This window comes from Tachypleus tridentatus, chromosome 2, assembly GCF_004210375.1.
Source record: "Tachypleus tridentatus isolate NWPU-2018 chromosome 2, ASM421037v1, whole genome shotgun sequence".
Taxonomy (NCBI): domain Eukaryota; kingdom Metazoa; phylum Arthropoda; class Merostomata; order Xiphosura; family Limulidae; genus Tachypleus; species Tachypleus tridentatus.
Window position 1 is genome coordinate 152,926,202 of NC_134826.1, and position 25,324 is coordinate 152,951,525.

At 31.1% G+C, this 25,324-nt stretch overlaps 1 pseudogene across 1 annotated transcript in view; it reads right to left on the reverse strand.

Annotated features, from left to right (window-relative positions):
* Positions 1 to 485: 485 nt before the first annotated feature.
* The window catches only part of LOC143245388 (spectrin alpha chain-like), a 38,049-nt pseudogene continuing 13,210 nt past the window's right edge, over positions 486 to 25,324 (reverse strand). The window contains exons 9-29 of the transcript XR_013025616.1: positions 24,556 to 24,624; positions 23,763 to 24,006; positions 22,980 to 23,102; positions 22,096 to 22,163; positions 21,628 to 21,777; positions 21,164 to 21,256; positions 20,646 to 20,780; positions 19,124 to 19,384; positions 16,740 to 16,931; positions 15,962 to 16,198; positions 15,477 to 15,645; positions 14,820 to 14,932; positions 12,302 to 12,450; positions 11,142 to 11,435; positions 10,455 to 10,617; positions 8,406 to 8,675; positions 6,062 to 6,375; positions 5,452 to 5,680; positions 3,426 to 3,572; positions 1,617 to 1,876; positions 486 to 708 (exon numbers count right to left, since the gene is read on the reverse strand). The product of XR_013025616.1 is annotated as a spectrin alpha chain-like (transcript). The remainder of the gene's footprint in view (positions 709 to 1,616; positions 1,877 to 3,425; positions 3,573 to 5,451; positions 5,681 to 6,061; positions 6,376 to 8,405; positions 8,676 to 10,454; positions 10,618 to 11,141; positions 11,436 to 12,301; positions 12,451 to 14,819; positions 14,933 to 15,476; positions 15,646 to 15,961; positions 16,199 to 16,739; positions 16,932 to 19,123; positions 19,385 to 20,645; positions 20,781 to 21,163; positions 21,257 to 21,627; positions 21,778 to 22,095; positions 22,164 to 22,979; positions 23,103 to 23,762; positions 24,007 to 24,555; positions 24,625 to 25,324) is intronic.

Below are 25,324 nucleotides of genomic sequence, written 5' to 3' on the forward strand. Positions count from 1 at the left end.
TGACTGGAATTAAATTCAATGCACATGTAACTGGTAAGGTGGTACTGAGATCTCAGATGACACAGCCAATAAACTGATATGAAATACTTCTTATTTGCTGCTTGGCAACCAGTCATAGAGTATCACACAGCGAAATAGCTTTAAAGCCCTACCGTGAGGAAATGCATCATCTCTGAGGTGGCTTGACATAAACTATAAGTGGTTTATATTAGTTATTGAGTGTAGTTTCCATACTTATTTCCACTTCTGTGGATCTAACCATTACATACTTTACTACTTTGCTTATTTCATGGATGTCTCCATGAAGTAGGTCCATTTAAGGCTTAACGACAGAAGAGTATGTTCCAGCACACTTGTACAAATCTTTATTCTCAAGAGAATTAACACACCTTATAAGAATAACAGCACTAAGTGTAAGAAACAGATAGATAAATTGTTTCAACTTCATAGAAAACACCATTTATTTACATAACAAACAATTATGCTGTGTCTCAACTGTTTTATTAAGCTCTACTGATACACATGTAGCCATATATTAATATTATGGTAAAAACAAAGATCTTTTTTGATCAGGTGTTCCAATCAATATATAAAAAGAGCATTAACTGAAAGTCATAAAACTTTTCTTTCTTTTGTTCTTCTCAGGATCCATGGTTAACTTCAAAATAAGTTCACTTGTTTTCATTTTTTATCCTCAGTATGTTCTAGCTATTTTTAAAGTACAATACCATAAAAACTCACAGGTGGTGTCATATAATCAGCAGTAAGAAAACTTTGGGGAGAAATCCACATAAAAATATATTCCTTGATAATACAAAACAAAACAAAAAAAAAGTTGAATACGTAAGAAGATCAAATTATGGATAATATAGAGGCAATTACCATTAACAGACACACACACATTTTGTAAAGTGAAAGTTATTACTACAAGTTTTAGTAAAATTTTAAAGAAAGAAAACAAGCAGTTGGTCTGTTCCATGATAATTAATTACGGTGGTATATCACTTTACCATAATACCTAACGTACTTTTACTTTTTTAATGGTGTGTGAAGGACCACCCACCAAAACCAATACAAAGTTGGTTACAAGTGAAAATTATCACAGACTTGCTAAAATGTTTTTATGTTTTGAAGTAAATTAGATAAACTGAAGGACTCAATATCAGTTTTGAGATATTTACTACTAAATGAACATTTAAACGGCGTTACTAAAGGAACAATTGTTGATATTTTTGTCTCATGCACAATTCTAAGAAGTACTACTTTCACTACAACAGAGATGATGTTTAATTAAGTTTGGTTTGGTTCATTTGAAATTTGTACAAAGCTGCATGAGGGTTGCTTGTGCTAGTTGTCCCTAATTTAGTTGTGAAAGACTAAAGAGAGGGCAACTGGTCATTACCATCTGCCTCCAACTCATGTGCTATCTTTCCAAGGAATAGTGTGAATGACAATCACATAACACCCTCAAGGCTGAAAGGGCGAGCAAGTTCTGTGACAGGGGGATTCAAACCCATGACCCTCAGATTGCGAGTCAAGAACCCTAATCAGGTGGCTGGCCATGCTAGGTCCATGTAAATAGAAAATTAACAAGATCCAAATGAAAACATACTCACCAATCCAACTTTCAACAACATCAGCTTTCCACATAAATTGTAAGTATGCAGAATTATCCTTCAGCTTGCCTTTCCTAGTAACAGTGCCTGCCTCCAGGGCATTTAGTCGATCCTGAAGTTGCTGTAGACGCTGACGAATGTTGTTAGCATGGTGATTTCCTTCTGCAATAAGCTGTTCACCTGCTTGTGCTATGTCTCCATAACGTTCACGGTGTGCGGCAAAGTCAAATTCAGAAAGCTTCATGTTTCTTCAGTAGCCCCTATAAAGATAAAGCATGTTAATTAATAAAATATTCTTAATTGTTGGAACTGCAAGATGAACTAATTATACACTAGATGCAGTGGCACTGATATTAATATAGAAATATTCATTTTCAACCTATTTAAATGACATAAACATTATTTTTACTATATATATAATGCTATTAAACCAAAATGACAAACAAAAGCTAATTCTTTGAAACCATCATATGTGTAAATGTACACAAATATGAGTGGTGACATCACACACACAGCCAGAATTTTCCACGTGGAAATGAGACATGCAACCAAAATGTGAAAAGAGACAAGCGTAAAACTGAAAAATGTTACAGAATTAAATAGTAAAACTCTTTGGTAACAGAAATACATTGTAGCAGTAAAGGAAGAATCACAAAACTTTAAACAATTTCAGTAAGTTTAAGCTCAGAGTAAGTATTCACATCAGGTTTAATCAGTAGACTCTAACATACGATCCTATTCACCATACATCTAATCATTCTGAAAACCACAGATTAGTATGATCAGTATTACACTTTCTAGATAGATAAGCAGAGTAACACATACATACCATAATTATTTCACCATCAAAAACCTATTATATTATTTATTGTATCTAGTATTGTTTTACTATGGAAAAGTAAGAAGTAAAAAACACACATCTATTTAAGTATCCTATGATGCATGTTATCACTTGGAAACTTAAAAAAATACTCAGAACCTAACTGGACAATGCTCCAATTTATTGTAAAGTTATCTGCACATAAAGTGACAATGATGTAATAGTTATGGTATAATAAGTAAAATACATAACCAGAACCAAAGTAAATAAAGAAACAGGAAATGGAAAAGTAATATTTCTAATACAAAATGTTTTATCGTTTTGTTGGTTTTTTTTGACAGAAAATACAATATCTCACGTACTTGAAAGTTAATATGCAGATTCACCTGAATAATATTTAATACTTAATATATTTTAAATTTAATATGTAAATACACCTGAATAATATTTCATATACTTTAAATTTAACATGTAGATTCACATGAATAATATTTTGAGTAATGCATTATTATTTTTTTGCTTGTTTCTTTGTTATTAAGCACAAAGGTACACAATGGGCTATTTGTGCTATGCCAACCATAGGTATTGAAACTCAGGTTTTGTATTGACAAGTCTACTGCTGAACCAATGAGGGTTTTTTATCCACAGAAAATTACCATTTATTCTATAAAAATATGTTCAAATTTTAAAACAAAACATACAAGTTCCACAATTTAGATTTTTATACATTTTGATAATATTACAAAAATAAGAGTGATGTTAGATTATAATTATCTTTTTGTATACATTACACGTTCACATCAGCTAAGTTTAAGTAAATTTTGCAAATTCATTCACAAAGTTAACAATTACTTTCCACATATACAATTTTCTTAGTTTTAACATTTGATTCAATTTCTGTTTCCTTTGTACTTAATTACATGTTTTCATTACAGTTAAGTCATTATGTACTTAACTCTGTGAATGATTTTAGAATTAGAACTTATTACCTGCACAGCAGCCATGTTGTCACCATAATCTTCAACAGATAAAAGTTGCTGTTTTTCCGATATCCACGCTTCTTCTTCTTCAACTTTAGCAAGGAACTGCTGGTAGGTCAGCGATTCTTCCAGTTTATGACCTCGTTTACTGGACATCTGAAGGAAAATTATTTTATACAAAAGCAAAACAGGAAAAGAAAAAGTATAAAAATATCTTAAACCTTACAAAACATACACCTGTAGTGAACATCAAACCAAAACATGCACGTGTCGCGAATATCAAACCAAAACATACACGTGTCGTGAACATCAAACCAAAACATACACGTGTCGTGAACATCAAACCAAAACATACACGTGTCGTGAACATCAAACCAAAACATACACGTGTCGTGAACATCAAACCAAAACATACACGTGTCGTGAACATCAAACCAAAACATACACGTGTCGTGAACATCAAACCAAAACATACACGTGTAGTGAATATCAAACCAAAACATACACCTGTAGTGAACATCAAACCAAAACATACACCTGTAGTGAACATCAAACCAAAACATACACCTGTAGTGAACATCAAACCAAAACATACACCTGTAGTGAACATCAAACCAAAACATACACCTGTAGTGAACATCAAACCAAAACATACACCTGTAGTGAACATCAAACCAAAACATACACCTGTAGTGAACACCAAACCAAAACATACACGTCGTGAACACCAAACCAAAACATACACGTCGTGAACATCAAACCAAAACATACACGTCGTGAACATCAAACCAAAACATACACGTCGTGAACATCAAACCAAAACATACACGTGTAGTGAACATCAAACCAAAACATACCGTTAGTAGTGAACATCAAACCAAAACATACACGTGTAGTGAACATCAAACCAAAACATACACCTGTCGTGAACATCAAACCAAAACATACACGTAGTGAACATCAAACCAAAACATACACGTGTAGTGAACATCAAACCAAAACATACACGTGTAGTGAACATCAAACCAAAACATACACGTGTAGTGAACATCAAACCAAAACATACACGTGTAGTGAACATCAAACCAAAACATACATCTGTCGTGAACATCAAACCAAAACATACACCTGTAGTGAACATCAAACCAAAACATACACCTGTAGTGAACATCAAACCAAAACATACACCTGTAGTGAACATCAAACCAAAACATACACCTGTAGTGAACATCAAACCAAAACATACACATGTCGTGAACATCAAACCAAAACATACACGTCGTGAATATCAAACCAAAACATACACGTGTCGTGAACATCAAACCAAAACATACACCTGTCGTGAACATCAAACTAAAACATACACCTGTCGTGAACATCAAACCAAAACATACACGTGTAGTGAACATCAAACCAAAACATACACGTGTAGTGAACATCAAACCAAAACATACACCTGTCGTGAACATCAAACCAAAACATACACCTGTCGTGAACATCAAACCTTAATATATATATTATCTACTACATTATACTTTAAATCTCTATAAAATATATTGAAGGATCATATAATTATATACAAGAAAAATCGTAAATGAAAGTTTACTAAATTAAGTACTTGATATTTAATTAGTTTTCAATACTCTGCCACCTTTCAGCATCTACCAACACAAATTTTAAAATTATTATTTGTAACACACGTGTAAACGACATCTCTGAGATAATTTTCCTCTTTCATTCTTCAGTCCAGCTGATGAATATTGGTATTGGAAAGCATACATCTAATACAACAACCATTAGCACACAAACAACACAGGTGAAATGGTGTTTATATTATTCTGTAACATCTGTAAGCATTTAAAGATATTAGCTTAAAATTGAAATATAGTAATATTCAAACCTAAATAACACACAGCAGGTCTAACGTGACAAATTTTGGGGAATTTATCTGGCCTAAGTTATCTGATTTTTTTCAGGGTCGACATAAATATAACTTTTAATAATGCTAGCAATGTTCAAGCCAGTGTAAACTGACCTCTTTGAGTTCTTGCCATGCTTGGTTCAAAGTCTTCAGCCTCTGTTCAATTTCAGGCACACCAATATTTGACACTGCCATTAGTTTCTGGCCTGCTTCTTGAACGTCTTGGATGGCTGGTTCATGGGAAGCTAACTCAGCTTCGAATCTCTTGTGTTTTTTTCGAAGATTCTGGACTCCAGTCAAGTCACGCCCATAATCATCTGAGCTAACTAATAGCTTTTTTTCCCTGTTCATTTTAACATAAATATGTTTATGCAAACCTGAACTTATTTTAACCCTCCTTACACAAACTATTTAGGTAAATATAAAAGAATATTTCAAAAATGTGGAGAAACACAAATGTTGTCGTACAAGATATCCAGAAAATATCAACACAAATCTCAGGCATATAACATTACATTACTGCTGTTAAATGAGCAATTAAATACAAATTATGAACAAATGTCAAGAATGAAAAAAGAAAATTACAGTTATAATAGATTTATACATTTCTACCTAAATTTCTATGTACCATTTTGTTACATATATGACTTCATCACAACTTGTACACATTAATTATTCAGGTTAGTTACTGCCTTGTGGAACAAATGCAAAAGAAAAACCTTACTTAATCCAGGATTCTTCGTCTGCGATATCCCTGAAGAACTGATGGAGTGTGTAAGCCTCATCAAGTCGAGACCTACGGTATGTAGCAAGTGTTTTGACACGTTCATATCTTTCATTAATGGAAGTTCGCCTTTCTTGTATAGAAGTTGAATCAAACTGTCCTGATTCTACCAGACTGTCAGCTAGGTTGTTCATGTCCTTAATACGATCTTCGTGAGAAGTGATATCAGCTTCTACCAGCTGATGCTTCTTGATTAGATTTTGTACTGATGCCAAATCCTTGCCAGAATCTTCTGTTTCTAGCAGAGAATCAACCTAAAACAATAACAAATTATGCATAAAACAGGTGACTTCATAGTGCAAAGATACACAAAATATTATCTGTTGGTTTTTCATGGCAGGGGATCAAACACATGATTTTATTGTTGTAAGTCTGCAAATTATTGCTGACCAAAATTTGAATATTCATTCTAAAATAAATTGAGCCTGTATAAAATATCATTTTAAAGTTACCTACAACGTTGTTTTTCATATTAACAGTAACAAATACTTACAACTAAAGCTTTCCACATAAACACACTGTATGCAAAGAAGGCTATAGAAAAGATTACAATTTTTCAATCTTTATAAATACTACAACCAGAACAAAAGCTATCTGATTGTAATGAGAAAGAATTTCACACAAGAATTGTAATATTGCATGCTTATATACCACTAAGAGTTCCGAGAGACATCTTTACCTGAGTGTTTAGTTTAAATAAGAAAATCGCTGGCTAGCTACAAAATCCTTGAATATATAATAAAGTTCTTAAGGAAAAAAGTTTATTATCTGGCAAAAATGTATTAAATAATAATGTTGAATAAATTCATTACAGACAACTAATTCATTAGAGACAACTAATTCATTACAAGACAACAAATTCATTAGAGACAACTAATTCATTACAAGACAACAAATTCATTAGAGACAACTAATTCATTACAAGACAACAAATTCATTAGAGACAACTAATTCATTACAAGACAACAAATTCATTACAAGACAACAAATTCATTACAGACAACAAATTCATTACAGACAACAAATTCATTACAGACAACTAATTCATTAGAGACAACTAATTCATTACAAGACAACAAATTCATTACAAGACAACTAATTCATTACAAGACAACAAATTCATTACAGACAACTAATTCATTAGAGACAACTAATTCATCACAAGACAACTAATTCATTACAGACAACTAATTCATTACAGACAACTAATTCATTACAAGACAACAAATTCATTACAGACAACTAATAAAATGATCCAATGTTCTTTTCATATTCAGAGACTTTTATAAAATATCTGAAACAAGCAAGAAATAGTCTAATTATTTAAAAAATAAATTGTTTTCATTTATCAGCATATAAACTGAATGATATGATTAGAGGTAACAATTAATTTTTGTTCGCTGAATTAAATATAAATATTTTATGAACACTTTTACTGAAAATGAATTATAATTAGTTTGTATGTTTAATTCTGTATAATTTTAAGTTTTGTTTGAATTTTCTTATTGATAAATCGTTATAGAATGAAACATGCAAAGAAACACATTGTCAAATACATATTACTACTTAATCAACTGTATGACCTTACATATTATTAAATGTAATATTGAATTTTGGATTCTTCTCTTCTAGCTGTCTTCCTGGTTTTGACTTTATTAGGTTACTGAACTGAAAAAGCATGCTTTAATTTGGGCATTTTCAACATTGAAATATTCTGTGAATAAAACCTGTGGGTTATTATAGTGTTATATGATTGGACAGTTTGGTGATGTGGTGTTAACGTGTCTCTCCTTGGGAAATTTCAGCCAATGATTATGACTTTTGTGTTGTAGCAATCAATACCAAGCATGGGGCATGTGTATACCTGATTCAGTTTTATTACTCTACCAATATACGCTTAAATCTAATTACACATCCAGAGTAGCACATCGTCCAGTATACACACACATATGGCTTGTATAAATTTTAAAAGAAAAATTTGCTTGTCAGAGCAGAAATCTCCATAGATTTGTGTAAATTATCAGTATTGTAACAACTGAGACATTGACATGACAGACAAAAGGAAACAAAAGTAATTCTTATGTCAAATTCATTCTTTTAAGTGAAATGCTCATCAGTTCAAAACAGAATTACAGTAACATTAATTTCTTATTATATATGAAAACAAAAACTCTTACTACAGCTATCGTTTATACAGTTTGAAATACATACAGTACTTTACACATCCATATCTTGATGTAAGGTTTAAAAATATAATCCAGTGTTGTGAAGAGTTGAGACTGACCTCACCCAACCAGAAGTCCAGATCTTTCACTGCAGCATTGAATGTTCTTTCCTTGTTTGCTTCCTTTAGCTTCAAGCTTTTCTCTGAAGATTTCTGTGTTAGGTGTTCCCACTGGTCAGCAATGGAAACCAGTCTGGCTTTAACTGCATCCTCTGAACCAGCACACTGGTGTTTGTCAATCAAGTTTTGACCAAGACCAAGGACAGCCTGGACTCTGTCAGCATTAGCAGCAAGTTCAGCCTCAAAAGCTTGATGTTTCTGATGCTTGCTCTGTTAAACACATACATTCAATCAAGCTTTAATTAAACACATTTAATATCCACTCCAAAACCAAGGGTTACATTCACTAGTTGAATCAAAAATACACGTTACATATGCAGGGAAAATAAACTGTAAAATTAACATGAACTCATCAATATTGCAAACACACTTTGAATAGACCTTTAGTTTAGGTTTACAATACTTTTCACTTAATTATTTGTTTCCATAGTAAAAGCATTATAGACCATTACTGCATTTCTGAAAGCAATACTTGTACATGTAAATGTTTTAAACTTGTTTTATTCCCACATATTATTTCATTTTCCATCCTGTGTTACAACCTAGTGTGAAACTTGTAAATTCTGGTTTGGATGTTTTAATAAAAAAAAATTATTGATATATTTATGTATCTGGTTAAATAATTTTTTTATTGTGTTCACATAGAAATGAAAATAAGAACACATCAGTTTATTAAAATAATGCTAATCCTAATAATCTCACTTAATTGTGTTCACAATGTAAATAACACAATGGTAAATTAACTACACAAAAATGTTCTCTTTATACAATGGAAGGAGTTAGTTAACACTACAATTACAGTACTGTGCAAGTGTTATAACAAGAGAATATTTTGTAATTATTTCCATTCTATGGAGATAATTCTTCCACACCATTATGGAATGTAAATTTCAACATTATCATAATGTTCCACTGATCTCTGTTGACAACTGAATGAGCCAGGGTGAGAATAGTTATTTTTTTAGGATTTCCTATACCTGTACCTTGGACATGTCATAAGAGTTCTGCTCAAATGTAGAGTCATAAATAATTGTCATGCTACACAATGTAGTGTCTTAGTTATATAGAAAGAAGCTAAGATGTGGCAGTGGTATACACTAAAAAAATCAATCTAATAACACTCCACATATAAACCCCAATAAAATATTTAACATTATATATTAACTTTCATTATAATTCCATGGTCCAAAAAAGCATGGAGAACTGTCAGTAAAGCAGAGAGTTCTCATAAAAGCATATGTAATGCTAGTTGGATCCTCCAACAAATTGCTAAAGACTTGAAATGCTTCACAAACACTGTCAAGTAAACCATTTATTGTAAGACTTGGACAGATAAATTAAAAAATATGAAAGGAAGAGGCAGAACTTCTAAATTCAATGATACTTATGTTAAGTATCTTCGTCTATGCAGCCTTCGGGACAGAAGGAAGACTGCCAATGATCGTACACGAGATAAACGACCATGTACCAAATGACAAAAAGGTGTCCAGTATCAAGAAGACTCAATCAGAATGGAATATCTGATCATGTGTAGAAACTACTTAGTTAAGAAAGAAACTGTTGGAGTTATTCAAATGATGCAATGACCTCCACCAAACCATAATGTGAAACCAAGTGGGCAGATCTGGGATTTGATAAGTCAAACACTTGACAAATCAAAAGTTACTTCCAAAGAAACTTTATGGGCATGTATTAGAGACATTTGGAGTGAAATACCAGAGAACACTATGATTAAATAAGTTGAAACAATGTCTATAAGACTATCTGCAGTTATTAAAGCAAAATGGGGGACACACAAAATATTAACTGTTTGCTAAACTCAAGCATTTTCACTGAGTTTCTGTTGTACTAAATATGACTATTAATACAGTTTTGATGTTTCACCTGTGATTTACCTTCCATTGTTCTTTAAAAGTAGTCTGAAATATAATTTTTAGCTTTGTCCTAACATTTTTACATGGAGCTGCACACCTTTTCCAGTTTACTCACCTGAATATTAGCAGGATCCTTGTAGGATTCGTCTTTAGCTATTTGTACCTTTTCTGCAATCCAGTTCTCTATCTCATCAGCATCTCTACTAAATTGTTGTAGAGACTGGGATTCACCAAGTTTTGACCTTTTATCAATCAGAGCTTCTTTCAGGTGGCGCCATCTAGGTGAATATGTAATTTATTAAAATATATTTTATCTTAACATGTAATCACAGTTCTCAAGCCTTAATATTGTAAGACCCCTTTTTATTTTAATTTTTTTCCACATTCCCTAAATCTATCAATATTTTTTTGTTTTAAAGAAAGATTCTATGTAGCTGAAAAGTTGTATTCCAAAACTATGTTTTAGTTGATACACACTTAACTTTATGAAAACTATTTATACTATAAATACTTTAAAAAATATTTTCATTCAATATCAAACATGATTCTGAACTTCATGAAGCAACCTTGCAATCCCCAGTTTAAGAAATGCTGTTCTAGGTCATAAACAGAGTTTCTCAAATCCTAAGCACAAGGTCACCCCATAGTACCCTAAAAAAACATATCTGTTCTCCATGCACATGTTAAAAAAGTGTGCTTCTTTGTACACAGTAATATTTTCAACAAAAGATTAGTACGACATTTTACTTTATAATAAATATCAAAATATCCAGTTAAATAACGTTACAAGAGATACACACACCTATCGAGCACTTGTTCCTTCTTTTCTCTAATGGTATCTGAATCGTAGTGATCACTGGCAATCAGCTGGTCAGCCATGTGTGCCAAAGTTGTTATTTTCTCCTCTTGCACATTAATAGCTTTATCAAAATCTTCATGTTTTTTTATCAAGGCCTCTACATTGTCTCCTCCCATGTCATCAGAGCTAAGGAAAGCCTCACGACTGGCCATCCAGCTCTCAGCCTGTTCGCAGTCTCTATAGAACAGCTGGAGCTCCAGGCACTGGTCTAATTTCATACGTCTTGCAATCCATGCACTGAAACATGCATAATTAGAAGAGAAGAAACACAATTCATTAATGGGTTACATTTCTTATGGTCGCTGTATGTTCCTTGATAAAAGTCACTTTTCTAACGTTCTCTTTCTGTCTTTGAAGGCGTTATTTACATAATTTGGCATTCTTGTACAAAGAAAACAGTGAATAAATCATAAGTATCTGAAAACCAGCTTTTAAAGACTTTATTATTAATAATATATAAACAAGTAAACAAACAAAACAAGTGCTACATACTAAGATTCAGATGAAAGCAAAAGTCCAATAAAAAAACTAGTTTAACATTTTAATTCCTACAGTTGAAAATGATATTCAATGTTTCAATTGCTACTTTCTTTCTAAATACAAGTAATATCCAAGTACTTCCATTTTATCTAGTTATAAAGAACTAAAATGAAACATATGATCAATAACAACCATTTATACAAATATTAAAAACTTCCTATAATGCAGTTTTAAGAAAAATTATTTTCTACTATTTACACCATGCTTAGCAAATTATTGATATGTGATATTTTCAAGAGATTGTTCATTGTTCATTTATTATTGTGTCATTGTTTAATATAACCAAACAGTTCATATTTTACTTATCATATCTAACTTATTGAGATGACGACGACTCATCATTGAAAATTGTAGATATTTTTTTTAAGTGCAAGACAACTGATATAGAGAATGCTCTAGTTTTCAAAAGTAATGTGATCCATAACTTTAGAAATGTCTAAAATCATCTTATTAGCTACAAACCTTCATCTACATATCCTCTCACGATCAGGAACTATATTATTATATGATACAATTATATACTTGTATTATATTTTACTATAACTACACACGTTCATGCTTACTTCTCAAGTTCTCTACGTGCATCGTTCATTTTTTCAAGCTTTTCTTGAACTTCGACACTAGCATAGTGGCCACTCTGTAATAGCTGCTGTCCAAAACGTTCAAAGGCTTGGAAAGTTCCAGATCGAGCATCAATTTCAGTTCTGTGTTCCTGAAACCAACACTGTATTCTGTATTTTTGTAATGTAATATTTGTTGTTGATTTTTATATATATTTTAATTCCAATTGTTAAAACCAACTCCCACTTACATAGCACTTGTACATATGTCTATATAAGAAGTATACAGCAATCTTCTTCCTAAACCTCTCCAATAGCAAATGTTCCGCATAATACATCTTTTATAACTTCATATATAACTGAAGAATGGCCTCTTTTATATGTTACTTTTACATAATAGCTCCTTCACATCGTATCACCAAAATGTTACACATTCGTGTCTACACATTTTCGCTCTATATTACTAAATCATTACACGTGCACATATTTTCACTCTGTGTTACAAAAATATTACACATGCACGTATTTTCACTCTGTGTTACTAAAACATTACACATGCACGTATTTTCACTGTGTTACTAAAACATTACACATGCACGTATTTTCACTGTGTTACTAAAACATTACACATGCACATATTTTCACTGTGTTACTAAAACATTACACATGCACATATTTTCACTGTGTTACTAAAACATTACACATGCACATATTTTCACTGTGTTACTAAAACATTACACATGCACATATTTTCACTGTGTTACTAAAACATTACACATGCGCATATTTTCACTGTGTTACTAAAACATTACACATGCGCATATTTTCACTGTGTTACTAAAACATTACACATGCACATATTTTCACTGTGTTACTAAAATATTACACATGTATATATTTTCACTGTGTTACTAAAACATTACACATGCATATATTTTCACTGTGTTACTAAAACATTACACATGCACATATTTTCACTGTGTTACTAAAACATTACACATGCACATATTTTCACTGTGTTACTAAAATATTACACATGTATATATTTTCACTGTGTTACTAAAACATTACACATGCATATATTTTCACTGTGTTACTAAAACATTACACATGCACATATTTTCACTGTGTTACTAAAACATTACACATGCACATATTTTCACTGTGTTACTAAAATATTACACATGTATATATTTTCACTTTGTATTACTAAAACGTTACACATGCATATATTTTCACTGTGTTACTAAAATATTACACATGTATATATTTTCACTTTGTATTACTAAAACATTACACATGCACATATTTTCACTGTGTTACTAAAATATTACACATGTATATATTTTCGCTTTGTATTACTAAAACGTTACACATGCATATATTTTCACTTTGTATTGCTAAAATATTATACATTCAACACCTACATATTTTCACTCTGTATTACTATTTTTATAAAAGATATTGTAATTTTTCTTATTAAAAACTAAACATTCAAGACATGGATTATTCCAGAATATCTGATCAACAAGTTCATAATTAACCATTCTAACATTAACTGAGCTGATGTCTTATCAAAGATCATACTTTTAAAGTTTGTTCCCTACATCAGCATGCAAATGAGGGTATAATAAATAGTCAATCAGTTCTTACTTTTTTTTCTAAAAACACATATCAGAGGAAACTGAGTTTTGGTATAATTTTCAAAGTTTACAAGTAGTAGGTGTGACTAGATTTTGATATAAATTTGTTGTTTCTGAAAATCTACAAGAAGTCGATTTTTTTTGCTACATAGTATATATTAATGTGTCCATAAAACTTGACAATTTGGTTATACTGGTAATTTCTTTAATTAAATAAATTTCATGCGTAAAAAGAAATCAAAAAACAACTTATTTCTTAAATTATGAAAATAAACAGAAATTTCATATATTAAATTTAAATTAGACAAGCATCTGCATTCCTCCTAACATTTTAAAGAAAATAATTTTATAAATATTATGAGAAAAAAGAACTGTTAGTTAACATGACAATTAAAAGCACTGTGTTTCTTTGTGTTTAGATACACGTATGCAAGTTGTTGAAAAGTCAGTCAAACCAAAAATAATAATTCAGAAGAAAAAGGGAAGGCAGTTCTAATGATACCTGTACCAGTGATATGCCACAGAAAATATGTCTGGTAATTCTACATAAAACAGCACTCGTATCAATAGTAACATATATGATGTATTAAGACATAAAAATGGTAACAAAGTATTTGACATTTTCTCAATCTTTGAATAAAATGTTACAAAGCAAAATATAAATAATACAAAAATAATAAGAATGACATAAACATTTCAATAAGAATGGTACTATATCACATCCAAAGTTTATTAGTTAAGAATGTAGAACTGGTGTGAACATAAAACAATAATAAGTTGCACAATACGCTATAAAGGCTGAAATTAAGTGAAGTATGAACAAAGATAACACTGAAAATGAAGAACTTTGTTTACAGAATAGTTCTTAATCTTTCTACCTGGTGGCGCTCTAAAAGTGCCTCAGCTCCAGTGACATCGTTAGCCAACTCTTCAGAAGACACCAAACTGGTCATACTGCCGATCCATGATGTGAGGTCTCTGCATATTTGAAAACATAATTGAAACTGTTATTTAAATATGTTACTTTCATTCACATTACTACAGCTATAAATATTTTACGACACTGGCACATGCTTAATGAAAAATGTTCATGTTACAGAAATATAAGTCTAATATGTTACATGTGTATCAATTAATTAGTTAGTTATTTAATGTTATATCCTTGTATACATTATTTTTTCTCAAAATAACTAGCAATGAATTACCATTGTGAATAATTCTGAAAAGTGTAACTTAGTGTGAGTAAATTACTTTTTGTTGAATGTATGAATTTTGATTGTAAATTACAGATATTATATCTTTGGTAACCCACCATTGATTACAAAGAAAGTTTGGTTAGTCACTTCCAGAAAGTATTACTCTGGGAGCATTACTGTTGGTCTTTGATTAAATACCTAATTTTTAAAGTATCAGATTTTTATTACAAAGTACCACAAGCATAACAAAAAACTTGTGCACTCACTGAACCTTTTACTTGGTAATTAATTTAGTGACCATTTTGAATTATTGTTTAATAATCTTGCCTGTAGTCAGCTGAAAACGCTGGAGGTCATACGAGTCCAACAACTTTTCTTTGCGAGCATTAGCTTTAGCAGTCAACTGTGTCCACTCTTCGTTAATCTCTTTTTGTTTTACATAGATTGTCTCAGCTGAATCAGGATGTGTCTGCATCAATCTACTGGCAGTTTCATCGAGCTGTTTGATCTATAATGTTTTACACAGCGATTTATTTTTAGAATTAAACACATTTGCTGTAATATAAATTAATATTAATTCATCACTTACACCATCTTTAAAAAGGGGAATAGGTAGCAACTGTTTATAACACAGTAATTAACAGTATTTTGTAATTAGCAGATAAAAATCCTTAGCAAACATTAAACTGATTTACAATGGAGGCAAATGCTTAAAATATATATCTTAAACCAGAAGTATACATTTGTATAATAGTACTTTAGTCACTTGTCACATGTAAAACAGTGTTCTCAAAGAAATAACATAAAAAACAGATTTAAAATACCCTGTCTCCTAGAGCAGCTAGATCCCTTTCTAAACCTTCATGTTTTCGTTGTAAAGTCTGGACACTCTGGAGATCTTGTCCATAATCTTCACTTTCCAGTGCTTCATCTTTCTCCTGTATCCAATCCTTTGTTTCGTCTACATCTCGGTGGAATCTCTGAACTTCGTGGGCTGTACCAAGTTGGGTTGCTCTCTCAGAAGTGACATGCTGAAGGTCTTGCCACTTCTGGTTTAAGTCCTGCAGTGAACAGAGGTTATTCATGTGTTACAAAATACATAGAGACCAGAACATTTTATCGGAATATTGTTTGTTCATTCTCTCCTCTTTATAAAAGATAATTATAAATCTTTGGTATGTATTATTGTAAGCTATAAAGATAAAAAATGAGCTATCTAATTATGTTATTAAAACCAAACTTTTATTGCTATAAATTAGCAAATTTACTACTGAGTTATCAGGTGAGGACAGGGAAGGATATAAAATACTCTTAAGTGTACAGTTTTCCATTTCCTTAATTAATTCTTTTAAACCTTGAAACAGTGCATTCTTTACACAGTAGAAATAAATGTTCAGTAAAATAAGTGTGTAAGTTTCATTCAGTGCAACCCTGCACTGTGGGCTGTGCTCTATCCACTAAGGAGAATAAAACCTTGCATTTTAGTGTTGTAAGTCCATAAACGTATCACTGACAGACCAGTAAAATTAGTAAGACTCAATCTTGTAGCAGTTATTCACGAAATTCAGTAGAAAACTCTACAACATAATATGCATGTCTTACTTCAATCTGTGTTTGAATTTTTAGAGCTGCCTCTGTCTGTCCGAGGTTCATTAACTGGGTAGCAATCTCATTCATTTCAGCTAATCGAATTTCATTAGCTTTAAGATCAGACTGAAAATCATCGAACTTCTTTTGAAGCACCTCGACTTGCTCCAGATCTTCACCAACCTCCTGAATATTTGCAACTTGTTCCTGAAAAAAAATATATATATTATCAATACTAAATCTCAGCTCTTCTATCAATTTTCCCCATACATTCAAAAAGTAATCTTTGCTGCTTAATAACAATCAGCGATTGTAACTGGATAAGAGGTGTATAGCAATTTTAAATTTATATAAGTAACTGAATCCAAAACCTCCAGCTTGTGCCAGTACTCTCAAATTATCTTATTTATGAGTAATTAACCCTATCACCATGGGCATCCTTTACTGTGCATAACACAAGGTTTTCACGACTTGCTTACTGTGCACAACACAAGGTTTTCACGACTTGCATACTGTGCACAACACAAGGTTTTCCTGACTTACATTCAAAATTTTATTCACGTATTTTCTATTTATGTTATATCAATTAGTACATAAGTTTTAAGTTATTAATTTTATAAGGCAATATTTTAAAAAATCCTGAATTCTGGTCCTCTATATTTTATTTACCACCCTTAAAAAACTATGAAATTAAACATAAATTAATCGCTAAAAAATCATAATTTTTAGACAAACCATAATTTTTATAGCCTCCAATTCTGTTTGGTTACAGAGCTATCAAATAAAAGAAATATACCTTTATTTCATGTTTATTATTATAAAAGTAATTAAAATTAACCTATCTATCTAGGTTAGTTAAAGTTAGATTAGGTAAAATAAATAATAATATAATTAAAATATTTCACAAAGCACACACACAAGCAGCTACTGGATAATGGAATTTGATAGCATAACATGAGCTCCATGTTCCTTCAATATTTACAACTTATAATGGCTCAAGAGTAATTAGTCATAGTTCAGAGGGCAATAATTATGAAAGATGTAGGCTGTTATGGGCTTAAGACTACTTGGAATTAGCGAATGTAGTTCCATGTTACAATATGAAGTTATTTTAGAAAAAAAAAAGATAATTTAGATTTATATCAATTTTCTTTTGGTGGTTATAAGAGCAGTCAAATTGACCAATCTTGTACAGAGATAGGATAGAGAAAATAACAAATATAATATGAAGTTTTACTGAAAACAAATATTTAAAATGTATTTAGGAGGTTTCAAGGTTGCACAAAGGAAATTTTAAATTTTTGAGATTAAAAAAAGTATTTTTAATCTTAACACGAAAATCACTTTGCACATCAAATATCCAAAACAAATCTTTATTTTAGTATATTAAAAAATACTTCACCAAACAAATATAAATATAATTGTTTATATGTGAAAGACTCGTAATGTTAACTGAAAGCCTGCCAAATTTTGTGAAGACATACACACTATATTGAAAGTTATAAGTAGTAAATTTAGAGAGATTTTAAACAAGTAGAAAGAAGTCATGTGGCTGGTCAATTTGACTGAGGCCCCACTGAGACGGTTAAGTTTCTGTACAAAGGAAAAAAATAAAAGAAATATTCACAAACTTTCACAAAATCAATAAAACAGTCACACATGATGAGTTCAGTTAGGCCATGGCTGAACCATGTTCCTGTTCCACGTATAGCTCTGAACCATGTTCCTGTTCCACGTATAGCTCTGAACCATGTTCCTGTTCCACGTATAGCTCTGAACCATGTTCCTGTTCCACGTATAGCTCTGAACCATGTTCCTGTTCCACGTATAGCTCTGAACCATGTTCCTGTTCCACGTATAGCTCTGAACCATGTTCCTGTTCCACGTATAGCTCTGAACCATGTTCTTGTTCCACGTATAGCTCTGAACCATGTTCCTGTTCCACGTATAGCTCTGAACCATGTTCTTGTTCCACGTATAGCTCTGAACCATGTTCCTGTTCCACGTATAGCTCTGAACCATGTTCCTGTTCCACGTATAGCTCTGAACCATGTTCTTGTTCCACGTATAGCTCTGAACCATGTTCTTGTTCCACGTATAGCTCTGAACCATGTTCCTGTTCCACGTATAGCTCTGAACCATGTTCCTGTTCCACGTATAGCTACTTCTTATGAATTAAAACTTGCTGCTTTTACTTCAAAACGTCATATTGTATGCATGCAGTATATTTCACGAAAATGGCTCAAGATTTAATATTCTAAAATTTAAATATCAAATGTTTTCTTTGAGGACAGCCCCAGAACCATATTAAAATGACAATGGCCTGACCACTCAAAAAATTCTTCTTACAGCAATATAAGATATTTTTATCTAAAAAAACTAGAATCAATAAGAGCTACCTTGTCTTTTATCCACTGTGCAAGTTCAGCAGCTTCTCGAACTAACTGGTAGGCTTTGCAAGTTTCTTCCAGTTTCCGACAGCGCTCTCTGCCCAGAGAGAGCAAGTTTGCATACAGAGCTTCAATCTGAGCTTGTCTAGCAGAAATACTGTTGGTGTCAGCAAGGTTTTGTTGGCTTTCAGACAGACCAGCTTCAATTTTCTTTACATAAGCAGCTGGCACAAAACCCTGTCGATCGTTAACTTCCACTTTCCACCAGTCCTATACAACAGACAAAAGTAACATGGTCATTAAATAAAGGTTTAACTTCTCAACTTTAAGTCTTTTTCTACTATGGCATCAAATTATAGACTATTTTATTTGCTAGGGGAACAATACTGAGTCTGAGATAATTAAGAGGGCTACAGAAAGTTCAACAAATTACATTAATAGTTCTATAGTAATTTTTTTAAGTTATTGTTTTCCAATGTTTCAGCAAAATGTCTATCTTCATTTTTCAACTTTAAGAAAATGGATCAATTTACCAGATTCGTAAGAAGTTATGAAATTTGACAATTCAAAATGAATTCTAACACTTGGAAAAACTGGTTTAAATATACAAATAACAATAATACAAAATAAGGATTTTACAAATGTTTTTATTAGTGAGTAAAGTACAATTTAATAGAATATATCGTAATTCTGATGTAAATGTTCCTAATATCTAAATTTTATGAATTTTTGAAAGAATTTAACAATATGTTTACTTCGGTATGAGAAATGTCACACCTTATCTACAGTGGATTACGTTTTTAAACTATTGTAACACAGTTGAAATACCTTATTGTTACTATTGAAAAATGTGTTTTTAAACTATTGTAACACAGTTGAAATACCTTATTGTTACTATTGAGTAACGTGTTTTTAAACTATTGTAACACAGTTGAAATACCTTATTGTTACTATTGTAACAGTTGAAATACCTTATTGTTAACATTGAGTAACGTGTTTTTAAACTATTGTAACACAGTTGAAATACCTTATTGTTAACATTGAGTAACGTGTTTTTAAACTAATGTAACAGTTGAAATACCTTATTGTTAACATTGAGTAACGTGTTTTTAAACTATTGTAACACAGTTGAAATACCTTATTGTTACTATTGAGTAACGTGTTTTAAACTATTGTAACAGTTGAAATACCTTATTGTTAACATTGAGTAACGTGTTTTTAAACTATTGTAACACAGTTGAAATACCTTATTGTTACTATTGTAACAGTTGAAATACCTTATTGTTACTATTGTAACACAGTTGAAATACCTTATTGTTACTATTGTAACAGTTGAACTACCTTATTGTTACTATTGTAACAGTTGAACTACCTTATTGTTACTATTGTAACAGTTGAACTACCTTATTGTTACTATTGTAACATAGTTGAAATACCTTATTGTTACTATTGTAACATAGTTGAAATACCTTATTGTTACTATTGTAACAGTTGAACTACCTTATTGTTACTATTGTAACAGTTGAAATACCTTATTGTTACTATTGAGTAACGTCAATATATCCCCTTTCTTCATTGAAACTTCTCTCGGACTTTTTTCTGTATAGTCGTACAATGACATAACAAATTCCTTACCAGCTTGGTCTATCACAGGCGTTTCTTGTTGCTATTAAAAAGTAAAATTATATTGTACTTTACTAGAAAACAATTACACCAAGGGAGCCAAGTCTGGAATGAGGTTATTATGTTTTTTTAAATAGCATGCTTGAACTTCTTAGCAATATTTCTTAAAAGACTCTGACTTCAACATTTTATCACGTTTGTAACTAATATATATATTCAATATATGTTATGTAAAAATCCTACAATGGCAAATAATCATGTATGTGTGTTTTATGTTTTTTTTATATTTTCATCAGTTCCACTGCTAACCATAAATAAGTTTTTAATTAACTACCCTTTCAAATCAGCATTAATATCAAAGTTTCCATCACTCTGGTCTATTTACTGCAATATATTGTACTTATGGAATTGAACCTAGTAACTTACACGACAGGCCTGTGCTTGTTCTCTCAAGCCAGATATGGTGTTGCCAAAAGCCTCCAGATCTGCCATAAGTGCTTCTTGTTTCTTCAAGAGGGCCTACACATTCATTTATAAAACATATCTGTATCTATAAGGTGTAAAACTCAATAAAAGTTTCACAGAAAACAATTATATGTTTGTCGCTATATCATACTAAAGGTTACAAGAAATGTTAAAATTTACATATTTACCATGTATAAAACAATAAAATAAATGAAAACATTTTAAATTATTTGAGGAATATTCATGCAATAATTTTCTATCAAAATTAAAGTACTGCTAGTAAATGTTGTCTGTTAAAATGAATTTAATGTTGTGTCATATAAAGAAACATCTGTTCAGTTCTCTGTCTAAAGTAAATACTAATTTTGAATACATAAATTTATACTGTTAACATTACACCGAATACATAACATTCAATACCTCACCTCAGCAGAATCCTCATCCTTTCCAAAGTCTTGGTTTCCAGCAATAGGTTCTTTCTCTTTCATCCATGATTCTGCTTCATTGGCATCAGCAAAGTACTGATGGGCTTGAAGAGAGTCGTCCAAGTCTTCTTTACGTTGTCGAGCTTTGTCCTAACAGAGATAAAAAATATGTTTATGGATTCACTGTTGTGTGTATATGAAAGTTTGGTTTTTTAATTACATTGTTGCAACTTTGCTTAAAAGATACTAAGTTAACATTCTTTTGTTTGAAAGTATGTGTAATTATTTTGATTAGAGTATTATCTTTCATTTCAGGAGTGCATCTTTACTATTAATTTCAGTGCATCAATCATTTTTCAACCAATAATATTAGTTTGGGAGTGTATTATTACGACCAGTTTTTATTCTATGGTGTTGACACGATATACTGGTCATTATCTTTTCTTACAACAAAATATAGAAACTGACCTTAAGCTGCTGCCATTTGTCATTCAACTGCTCCAATCTTCTGTGAATTTCATCAGCAGCAAAATGACCTATCAGAGATAATATATTTCTCAACACCTGAACATCTTAAATATTCATAATCTCCAACAGTATTTTAACCATAATGTTAACTTTGAATTTAAACATATCCATGACATTTAATAATAAAAACATTTTATCTGATATAAAGGGTTTATTTTCCCATAGACTATAAACTAGCTGACGCTTGGTTCATTCATAAAGTCAGTAAATGTCAGTCAGTCCAAACTCACTTATGGGTTTATTTACCTGTAGATAATATACTGATTGATGCTTGGTTTATTTATAAAGTCAGTAAACGTCAGTCTATCTAAATTCACTTAGGGGGTTATTTACCTGTAGATTATAAACTGCTATTTGATTTATATATATATATATATAAATGTCAGTAAACTTTAATTTAACTATGCTAACTTACAATTAATTTAACTTATAAATGCATGGTTTATTTTCTAAGATGGAGTTATGTTTTGTAGTAACAAATTCCTTTTTTTATTTTAGATTTTGGTTTCTAGTATTTCGTGTTTTGAATCCAAACATTACTTTAAGCCACACATCAGTTAAATGAACTTGGTCTAAAATCTCAATGTTAAACTGTTAAATTTAAAGTCTATTAACTTTGTAAACTGACAACATGTGAACATATTTATCAGAACACACCAATACATTGCTTTGCTATAGTTTTTATGTATTATAATTATATATATATATAATTCAAAAAATTATATATTTGTTCTTTTGTGGGTAAATTTCACAAAAGGAACATACACCTGTTCAAATTAAAAAAAAACAACAACATACCTAATGAGTGAAAAAAAAATATTTACCTTCATTAGTCATTTCTTCTCCAACCTGGCACACAGCTCGAATTCTGTGTTCATGGTTGTTGATTTCAGCTAGTACAGCTTGGTGTTTTTTTATTAGATTCTGAACTCCAATCAAGTCTCTTCCTAGAAATAAAATAAAAGATATATATATAAAGGGTTTCAGAGAAAATATGTTTGATTTACTTTGTAGCTATGTGAAGCTATCTCCAATTTACTGATTCTTATATACTACCATTTACATACAAAAGTAATAATTTTGGAATTAAAAAGAACAAAAAGCCACAATCTAAATGAATTAACCAATCACATTTTGTATCAATACAGATAAAACTACAGACTCAACGGTTTACTGGAAGTTAAATAATGGTTAGAAGCATCAAAACTAGTAATAACTAAGTCATCACCCCCGAAGGGAGTTAATAAGATGTTATGTCTCCTAAAAGTAAATACTTCCATTTTTAGAAAGTTATTTGTAAATGCAATAAAACTACACGACATCTGCACATATAAACAAGGTGGAAATAGAATAACTTTATGCATATGTCTTACTTAGAGAGGCAGTTGCACTTTCAAAAAGCACTCTGGAAACATTGAAATTTTGTCAAAATCCAAAAATGTTCCCAAACTCTCATTTTCTGCAAGCATGTACCTCAAATCTATCATAACGTGAGGAATTTAAATGTTTAAATAAATGCAAATAAAAATTACTGAAAACACTTCATCTTAGAATAATTTTAATACTAAAAATATTAATTTTAACCATGACAGAAGTAATTATTTGACCTCTGTTGGTAGAAGCTGCAATTGGTTCTTTTTCTCGTATCCAAGCTTCTTCATCTTCAATATCACGGAACAGTTGTTGCACATGAAGAGAATCATTTAAACGTTGGCGCCTTGCACTCATTGGCTGCTGCAGGCCATTGTAACGTTCTACCAGAGCAACTTGTTTGGATTTGATTATATCTGCATCAAAGTGATTTCTTTCAACAAACTGGTTAGCTTGGATTACGATACCATCAATGCGATCCTGGAAAAGGTAACAAACCTAACTATAACACAATTTATATTTCTTTCAGGACAACAAGTAAACTTCTGACTTAATAGCCCAAAAATATTTTAAAAAACGTTTCACAATAAAATAAATTCTTACAACAAATATGTTTCTATTTTTCTCATCACAAAGAGTCACTGAAATTAATAAATTTTATAAATAATTTTAAAATGTTGCACAGTGTTTATAATCTAAAGAGTATTCTTGGTAGTGCTTCCAAATATATGTTACTGTCATAATTTGTATCTGTAATATATATTACTTGTATAATATAAAAAATTTGCAAATGTAGGGACATAGGAAAGCCTTTAATATGACAAAAAAATACAAGAATTAAAATATAACAAATTTTTAGTTTCCACTAAAAGGACAGAATAATACTCATTAAAACTTACAAATAAAGTTTCAAAGTTAATCTTGCAAATCATATCTAAAGTAATTTGAGCTATATGTCCCATTATTAAGACAGCTTTGTGGCATCAAAGTTCAATAGAAGAGATCTGATTGTGAATTGGTAAACCTCACCTGATGAGAACTGACATCAGCTTCAAGTAGGGCATGTTTCTTCAGTAGGTTCTGGACACTAGTAAGATCCTGTTATTTTAGGAATATGGATTATAACGGGATATAAAACTGATTTCCAAAATTACATCACTAAATTAGGTACATTTATTTGTACAGGTTACTAAGAATGATCAAAAACTTAAATGTAATTCACTATTAAATGTAGTACATTTAAAAACCAAGTTTTATGTTGTATAGTAATATTACTATTACATTTATAATTTGTGTCCACAATTTGTTTTAGAATTTAGACAAACACTTTTAAGACAAGATATTCCAGGAAATATTACCGTATGGTAGTGTTTCACAAATGTTTTGATTACCGTATGGTAGTGCTTCACAAATGTTTTGATTACCGTATGGTAGTGCTTCACAAATGTTTTGATTACCGTATGGTAGTGCTTCACAAATGTTTTGATTACCGTATGGTAGTGCTTCACAAATGTTTTGATTACCGTATGGTAGTGCTTCACAAATGTTTTGATTACCGTATGGTAGTGCTTCACAAATGTTTTGATTACCGTATGGTAGTACTTCACAAATGTTTTGATTACCGTATGGTAGTACTTCCCAAATGTTTTGATTACCGTATGGTAGTGCTTCACAAATGTTTTGATTACCGTATGGTAGTGCTTCACAAATGTTTTGATTACCATATGGTAGTGCTTCACAAATGTTTTGATTACTGTATGGTAGTACTTCCCAAATGTTTTGATTACAGTATGGTAGT